General features: G+C 42.9%; 1 long non-coding RNA gene across 2 annotated transcripts; it reads right to left on the bottom strand.

Annotated features, from left to right (window-relative positions):
* Positions 1 to 1,463: 1,463 nt before the first annotated feature.
* LOC115404281 (uncharacterized) lies at positions 1,464 to 6,518 on the bottom strand. Of its 2 annotated transcripts, XR_003933319.1 has the most exons (4): positions 6,483 to 6,518; positions 2,763 to 2,837; positions 2,584 to 2,673; positions 1,464 to 1,474 (listed from the first exon to the last, which is right to left on the bottom strand). It is a non-coding gene; the product is annotated as an uncharacterized LOC115404281 (long non-coding RNA). The 2 variants fall into 2 exon arrangements; XR_003933318.1 differs by lacking the exon at positions 1,464 to 1,474 and having other exon boundaries at positions 2,363 to 2,673.
* Between the last annotated feature and the right edge of the window lie 2,910 nt (positions 6,519 to 9,428).

Below are 9,428 nucleotides of genomic sequence, written 5' to 3'. Positions count from 1 at the left end.
CTCTTCACAGAACAGGAGAACACAGACTACAAGAGAAACAGTGGTCAATGACACGTCGTTATGAAACATTACATGAAAGAAACGAGAGAAGTGGAGCAGAACTGGGAGCCGGTTCCACGTGGTGCTAGCCGGTTCCACGTGGTGCTAGCCGGTTCCACATGGTGCTAGCCGGTTCCACATGGTGCTAGCCGGTTCCACATGGTGCTAGCCCGGGGTTCAGGAAACTGATCTCACCCACTGGGTCCGGGTTCTCTCAGTCAAGAAGGGCAAAGTTAATGTTCAAGTAGAGCTTGTGTTGTGTTTTCAGAACTTTGATAAATTGTTTATATTTGATCTTTGATTTAAACACACACACACACACACACACACACACACACACACACACACACACACACACACACATGCAAAAACAAAGAGGAAAAAAAAAAACTTCTCACCTGCCCCCACGGACCACCGGAGGACTATGGAGCCTGACGAAGGCCTGAGGAACTCCCAGTGAGCCCGACGGCTCCAGCGACCTGTGAACGCATCATTCAGAGACAGCAAGACTGGCTGAAGACGGCGGCGGCCGAGTCCCTGCTGAGCCACAGCCGCCGGCTGCTACGACAGAAGTAGAAATGAAGTTGCAGAAAATATGTTTTGCACAAACCAATTGAAGCTGCACCTCAAGCAGGTCAGGACTACAGCGGTACACGATGGGGGAGTGACCCAGGACATCTGGTCCTGGCTCTGGAAGGTCCAGCCCTGCAGATCCTCCTGGATTTGGCGCTGGCGGAGCAGTGGTCCCCGAGTCTCCCTTGAGACATGACAGAAGCTCTCCCGGAGGTGGGAGATGAAGACCCTGCTGACAGAGGGTTCCGCCAGACGTTCCCTCAGACCCTCACAGCTCGTGTTCAGAGATGAGGCCCTGAAGCTGCAGTGCAGCTGAAGGAAGGTGGAGCAGGACCGGTTGTCAGCTGTAGCTCCACCGAGGCTCTGACTCGGCTGTCCACCGCAGGCTGTGGAAGATGTTCGACTTCAGAACTAATTTCTACATTTAGATCATTAAACTAGTTGATGTTAAAAGCTGATAATGTTTTCTTAATACGATCCAGAAACTTTCACAAAATGACTCAAAATGCTAATTTGAAGGTTTGAATGGAGTCTTTGTTTTATCTTTACAGTCATTTCATGGTGTTTTTTTTTTTTTTCAAATATTTTGAAGAAGTCATCATTTTTGATGAAAAAAATATAGAGAGACAAGTATTGAAAGCATAAGTGTGTCTTCACTGAAAAAAAGTATCCATTTTATTAAATTGTGACATTTGTTACAGGAACAGGAAATGAGCGTTGAGTTGGTACAGTGCAGCAGAGGTTTCTCGTCTCAGCATTCACTGGTGGCGTGGAGGGGAATCCATCGGCGGGATGGAAGTCTGAACATGGCTGCTCTGTTTGATCTGCCTCACCATGAGAATGGACAAGACCCCCCCACAAACTGTGAAGAAGAGCACCAGACAGGGTGTGTACATGAGAGTTAAATTCAACCAGTATTTATAAACTGTTCTGTCACTTTAGAGAAAGGTAAAAACAATGAAAACACAATAAAATATTGATTCATCACAATCGAAACATGTCTCTGTGTAGTGAGTTTATTTTTGTGTTACAAACATAATTATGTACAATAAAAGATGTTCTCTGTATGTATGATATGTATGATAAACTGTAAAACACTAGTCTGGTGTTGGGGCCTGGTCTGCTGCATCAGTGGTTTCTGGGGATGCGGCTCGTGGACACGCCCACCGATGAGGGGGACAAACAGGTCTGTTGTCGCGGGCCCAGGGTTTGGGTGTCGGGGGGGGCGGGGGGGGACAGAACCGGGCCCTCACTGAATTAAGGAATACATTTTCAAAAATAGGCCTATTTATGGAGGGAAAACTCAATATTTCAGTTACATCAGTGGCTTTTATTTGTTTTCCTTCTAAATGTCCCTGAAATTGTGGTTAAGAACTCCCCCCACCCCCAACACAAAAATGGTTTGGCCAAGACATCATGGATGATTTTGCCAGAAGGAAAGTCCAGTGTCTGGCATCTGGAGTCCAAATCTCAACATGTCCCACCAGCAGCAGTCTTAATGGTCAATATTCATTTATTTCCTGCAGGGCTGCGCGGTATAAACGGTATGACGGCAGAAACGATATGAATTTGGTCACGGTAGAGATTTGTGCTCTGCCGTCATCCCGTCATCTCACCTGATACAGTTTAACTGCTACTACTTAAATAAAATTTGCAGAGCGATTTAACTGAAAAACCGAGGATCGCATCATTGAACACGTTACAGCTCCTTCTGGCCACGTCTTGCCGGCTAAACACTCTTTTTCTAACAACATGCAGAGAGAGCCTGGCTTCAGGGGCCTTCTTCTTCTGTGGTGTCTGTGTGAAAATAAGGTTGAACATGCAAACAGCACATCTAGTGACATGAAGTGTAAATGCAGGTGAATTTAACAACTACAAAACCCACTCAGAAGCACTTCATTATAGGTTTTACACCGCAACATTTATACAGCGATACATACCGTTACCGTGAAAAGATTTAATCTAAATTACCGTGAAGGGAACAAGTCCAAAGATGAGTCCTGCTGCAATGCTCAGGGGCTTGTGCCAAATCTGGCTGGTTTCAGGTACGATAGATGTGACCTACAGGGAGAAGGTACAACATTAGCATCATGGAGCATGAAGGACAGAGAGAGGGAACGTTCTCAGAAAAGAGTCTGAGCCACACCGACCTGGGAGACGGTCACAACGATATGGGTGCCGTAGCTCACCAGGATGACGGTAATGATCCACATCAAGACACAGAACTGAAACCACAGCAACATTCAGCCGTTAGCTCCAACGAGGAACACCGTGACCTCCACTCCGGTACCTACCACGATGAGCGGGGTCTTCTTCTCTTATATAAATGACCTTCCAGCGGTTTGTCCTGAAGTGCACACGCAAATGTACACAGACGACGCTGTGCTTTATGTTCATGCAAAAACAAGTCAGAAGGCAGCAGCTGTGCTCCAGGGTGCAATGGAAAAAAATTCAGATTGGATGATACAATCATGTTTGACACTAAATCTTAATAAATATGTTAGTATATTTTTCTCAAAAAGAGATAATCAACACCCTTCACCAGAAACTGTTGTTAAAGGACAAAAACTTTTGGAAGTAGATTCCGTTAAATATTTAGGTGTTGTGCTGGACAAGACCTCGTCTTTCAAAAAGCATATATCAAAACTAATAAAAACATTAAAATTTAATTTACACCAGTTTAGGCACATTCATAATCAAATGAGCACAGATGCTGCCAAATTATATGTACATGCAAAGATATCTTCACACTTCAGATATTGTATTACAACCTGGTCCTTGTCAAATAATACTGTGCTACAGCCCCTCAAAAGTCTGTACAAACAGGCTCTCAAAATTTTAGATAAAAAAACCAATCTCACATCATTATTGCAATATTGTTAAAAAGAACAAATTGTTAACATTTGAAAATTTTACCATCTTCTCTATTGTCTGTCTTGTGTATAAAATACTGCATAACCTGGAACCTCAGCCCCTCAAAGAGTTTGTAAAATCACGTGATGAAGTAGGCGTCAGATCTACTCGAGCCTCCTCTCGAGGAGACTGTTGTGTAAACTTTAGATCCTCCACATTCGGTCAGAAGTGCTTCTCTGTAAAAGCTGCTGGGCTGTGGAATTCTCTGCCTTTAACTGTTGGTGAGTGTAACACTCTACAACAGTTTAAACTTAACTTGAAAAATTGGCTAAAAGATAGTCAGGTTCATGATCATGAGGTGTTTTTAAAGTTGTAAACATGTAATGAGAAGTTGTTGTAAATATTTAATCATTTTGTAACTGTTTGTGACTTGCTGTTGGGTTGATCTGAATCCTGTCAGTGTCTCTGGCTGTTGTGCTCTATATCAATTGTATTTTCAGCGTGGACTTTTGTGCACCGTGTAAACCTGCCTCACTTTGCCTCTGCTCAGGGACTACAGATGAAAATTAGCTTCGAGCTATATCTGGTCTGTGCAATACATTTATTGTGCGATGTCCCTGTCAAATAAATAAATAAAATAGTTCATCCACCAGTAAACAATCACATGATTAAATCAACACATCATAAAATCAAAAACTTCTATGTTGAGAATAACTTGTGCTATTCTAATGGCCAGTAGTTACCATGTTCCATCGACTTTGAAGAAGAGCTGTTTTGTTGGCCAAGGGTCAGCTGGTGATTGCTTTCTTCTCAGTTAGCCAGTCTTTGCTAACGGTGCTTGTTGCTGATGCAGAAGAAGAAGAAGAAGCAGTGGAAGAAGGAGGGTCCTTGTCATCATGGTCTTGACGATGGCTCTGGTCCTGCTGAGCAGTGACCTTTAGTGGGCCGGAGACTTTGTTCCTGGGCTGGTGCATGTGGTCAGATGGTGGAGGCGGACTCTCTGGGGGAGTCTGGCAGGTTTCAGGTCCAGAACACCATGTGGTTGGTCCAGGATCTGTGAAGATCCTGCTTGCTGGAGAAAGCAAAAAGGTGAGGTGTGGCCTCATGATTTGGGTCTCAGGGAATCGGTTCAATTCTGCGTCTTCACTTGTGGCAGAAGCCAGACGCTGGGTGCTGAGCCTCTTCTTGTTGGATAGTTTGTTGCAGTGCTAGATGCAGATTGTTAAACCTCCTTTTGAGCGTCTGCAGCCAAGCTGGGAGACGCTCACAGATGTGATTTTAAATCATGGCAAATGTAAAGTTTTTAGTGCACCATGAACCCAAACACAGCCGAAAAGAACAAGCGGAACAGCTACCGCCGTTGCTGGGATGGAGAAAGCCTGGGCCCCTACGCTGCAGACATCAAGCTTCATGCCCAGCAGGGATACTCCAGTTTTACTGTGGAGGAACAGGAACAGTCAACACTCCATGCATTCCAGCAGGGTCTTGCTCCAGAGCAGCTCGAACCACATGTCCACGTCACAGTGCTCCAGATCCTCTGGGAAGTATTGCAAGAGGCAGAACACGCCGAGACGATGGTCTCTGCACCGCTGGAGGGACTTGGTACTCAACCCTGTGTCTGGCTGGCTGAACACGACCACCACACCCAGGACTGGAGACAGTGTGCAGGAGTACTGTCCATTCTGAAATGACATGTGCCCCAAACTGAGCAGCCAATGGCGGGGACCCGGCCATGCTGGCGCTGCTGCTGGCCCCGTATCAATACCCCGCCCCCCAGGCTGTGGACGATGTTCGACCTCAGAAATAATTTCTTAATTTAGATCATTAAACTCGATATTAAAAGGTGATGATGTTTTCATAAAATGATTGAAAACTTTCACAAAATGACACAAAATGGTAACTTTAAGGTCTGATTGGAGTAATTTTATTTTATCTTTGGAGTCATTTCATGTTCTTGTTTCTTTTATCAATTCTTTAAAGTACTCTTCCTTCCTTTTATATGAAAAAAAATATATAAAGAGAAGTATTGAAAGCATAAATGTTTTTTCATTGAAATCAAAAAAGTATCCATTTTATTAAATTGTGACATTTGTTGCAGAAACAGGAAATGAACATTGTGTTGGTACAGTGCAGCAGAGGTTTCTTGTCTTAGCATTCATTGGTCAAGGGTGAACTGATATCCGTCAGTGGGATCGAAGTCTGAACATCACTGCGCTGTTTGATCCGCTTCACCATGAGCATGGACAAGAGTCCTCCCACAAACTGTGAAGAAGAGCACCAGACGGGATGTATACATGAGAATTAAATACAACCACTATTTATAAGCACTTTATAACAAGGTAAAATGTTGAAACAATGATAACATAATAAAATATTTATTCATTACCATCTAAATTTGTGTCCGTGGAGTAGTTCTATTTTTGTGTTGCATACAGTACTACATAATTACATATAATAAAAATGTTCTCTAGACATGTATCTAATAAACTATAAAACAGTTGGGGGCCTGGTCAGTTGCATCTGTGGTTTGCTGGGATGTGACTTCTGGGGGTGTAGTCTGCTGGTTGCTAAGCAACCAGAAGCTATCACCTGAAAACCTGACATTTTCAGGCAAGATTTATTTATTTATTTATTTATTTTATGTTTTCAAACATTCAAACACAAACATCAAGGAGAAAAGTGAAAGTTACCGTGAAGAAACTATGTATAAAGTAGAATTTCACTGCAATGCCTACGGGGTTGTCGAAATTCTGTTGGTCATCCGCAGGCATTGCAGAATTGACCTACAGGCAGAAGATACAACATCAGCATCATGGAGCATGAAGGACAGAAAGAGGGAACGTTGTTTTCAGAAGAGTCCGAGCCACACCGACCTTATTGATGATCATCATCCCGTGGATGCCGAAGCCCACCATGATGACGGTGATAATCCACATCAGGACACAGAACTGAAACCACAGCAACCGTTAGCTGTTAGCTCCAACGAGGAAGACCGTGACCTCCACTCCTGCACCTACCACGATGAGCGGGGTCTTCTTCTCGGTGACACTGCCGTACATGCCGAGAATCGCGAGGCCGAAGATGGCAAAGGTGAGGAACCAGCACAACATTGGAGAAGTTCCGCTAAACATGGGGTCCAAAAACTGAAACACAGTTCACACACTCAGGGTCTGGACACAGACAGTTGAACTTTCCTTTTTCACTCTTTTTTCTTTAAAAAGAAAGATGATAATGGAGATGAATAATGAATAATGGAGATGAATTCAAACGTTGGGATTATTGCAGGGCTGGCGGAGATGCAGATGAATGGATCAGATCAGAGTTTGGGTCTGAATGGTGGAAATACAGTGTATCCACGAGCGATCCAGTTATTGAAGATTAACCACTCACTTTCTGTACTTCTTAGTTTAGGAGTTCTGACTTTTCTGTTTCATTGTCATATAGTGAACATATTTCACAAACATATGTCTCCATCTCTGACAGCTGAGAGGGGATTTTTTTTTTTTTTTTTAAGTACCAGCACCTTAGTGAGACAGAGCTGTTCAGCCAATCAGGGAGATTTATTCCGAGAATGTGGTCAGGTCGCCTCTCAGAGCACCACACACCACAGGATTTGCGATCGGAAATATTAAACATGTTCATTGTCTATGATCTTCCCTTCCGACGCCTCCCGAGAGGCTCCGACCGGAAAAAATCTCTCTGAACCAGAGAAATACCAGAGGAGGATCGGACCCGAACTCATATCATACTCCCGACAGTCGGACCTTGTCGGCTTCGGTCGGGAGGAGAAGATCGAGGCAAAATTCGACCCGATCATTCTGTAGTGTGTGCTGGCCTTAAACTGACCCACAGGTTGACGTGACCCGCCCACTTTCCCGCCGACAAAAGACAAACTTCCGGGTCACGGAGATCGAAGAATTGAAAAATCACATTAAAGTCTGCTCTGTGGCCGTATTTCAACTTTCCTTTATTTGATCTGTCTTAACAAACGGGATATTGAAAAACAAACCAATTTTCATTTATTTGTTTTTATTTTAAAAATAAAAAAGGAAAAACGACTCATTTTTCAATACATTTTTTTTTTATTCTTAATTAAATATCAATTGAAGGAATGATACACGTATGATTAAATACTGTAATGTGTAGAAAAAGCATGGAAATGCTGTAAACCACACTCATTAGCAGGGCAGGATTAAACTTATCCTGGTTGTTAGCCTGGTCTGGAGCAGCTCGCTGCAGAGAATAAGTCGCCATGGTAACTTGTCCGGGATGCACTTGAGGCTAACATTGTCCAGGATAACAAAGTTTGCCTGCTTAATCCCTGATTCTAGTTTTGTGCAATACGCCCCAGGAAGTCCATGCTCTGTGGCGTTTGTTGTTATTTACCTGTGTGATGCGGAATGTCACAACAATAGCAAAGAAGAGCTCCCGAACTCCAGCAATCTGTGGGCACAGACATGTTTGAAGATGAATTTAAACGTCAACGATCAAACTCAGAATTTCGCTGAGTAAATTTATTCAATTCAAAGCATTGAAAACATTTTCTGTGACCAAATGTAAAAATTATTGAGACAAAATTAACTCAGCTGTCAAGGTTCTGACCAGTTTTATTTCTTACAGGGAAAAAAGAAGTAGCAAAAGGGAGAAATTAAAAGGAAAACAGAAAAACGAAGGAAAAAGGGGGATGAAGCTAAATTCCGTTATGAAGAATAAAGTGTAAGAAATATTTTAAGGATATACTCGGGTTCATCATTAAAGAAAGTGATAGCTGGATGAGAGCAAAGTGAACTATTAACTGTGTGTCTCCTGTGTCCCTTCAGCTTCCGATAGTGAGATTTAATCCTCCAGAAGCAGTTTTCACAAAGTTCCTTACTGATAAACTGTTGCAGATCTATCAGTTCCCGTTAAAATGATCATTCTATTGAGAGAAAAACACTTTTTCCACTCTGAAACGCTTTAATCTGTCAGGTTACCGTGTGCTCAGTTCTTTTTGTTTTATTTACTTTAAACAAGAACAGAAACATGTTTATGACATCTCGCTGAAGAATTATTAACATTTCCTCTCGTTTTTCAAAGAGAAAAATCCAGATCTAAAGATGTGAAGTGGAACTTTTTCCCATTCTGACTTTGGAAAAAAAAAAACAAAAACACTGCAAAACTGAATATAAGTACACAGATCAGAGAAAAAGTGTCAGACTTACCCCAACCAGCAGGCTGAAGGCAAGTAAGCCGTACTTGAGGAAGATGAAGCTTTTGTTCATGTTTGCTGGAATGAAGGCGAAGCTCTGCGAGGCTGAAGGACTGACTGCAGAGTTCAGTTTATCTTAACTTATCTTATCTGAGAGAGAGAGGGGGAGAGAGAGAGAGAGAGAGAGAGAGAGAGAGAGAGAGAGAGAGAGAGAGAGAGAGCAGTCCAGTGGTTTATTACAACTTCACAATTGAAGCACTTCCGACAAATGATCATAAACACAATCTAAGTGGAGCAATCACAAGGGAATCAGAACCTTAAAAACGAAGTGCAGAAATACTGAGAAAACAGTTTCTAAAAATGATCATCACACTCCTCAAGCCAAACAGTCGCCAGTGGCGGTCCCCATATTTGAATGTACCAATCTTCCCTGTGTCCACAAGGGGGCGCAGGAAACCACAGCAGCTCAGACAGTGAAACTGATCATGGACTGTGCTGTTGTGCTCTTGGAAATCCAGAACTGACCCTCAAAAATTCTGGGTGTGATTTTTGACCATGCTTTAAAATATGAAGAACAAATCAGTTCTGTTGTCAGGACCAGATTCTCTCAGTTGGCCAAAGTGAAGCCCTGTCTCTCCCACAGCAACTTTGAGAGAGTGATACATGCCCTTGTAAAATCCAGACTAGACTACTGTAATTCTCTGTATGTTGGGCTTGATCAGTTGTCTCTTCGTCGACTCCATCTCACACAGAATGCTGCTGCTTGCTTTTTAAC

This window comes from Salarias fasciatus, chromosome 17, assembly GCF_902148845.1.
Source record: "Salarias fasciatus chromosome 17, fSalaFa1.1, whole genome shotgun sequence".
Lineage (NCBI taxonomy): Eukaryota > Metazoa > Chordata > Actinopteri > Blenniiformes > Blenniidae > Salarias > Salarias fasciatus.
The sequence above is the reverse complement of the archived record's forward strand: the minus strand, read 5'-3'. Positions and strand labels throughout refer to the sequence as shown.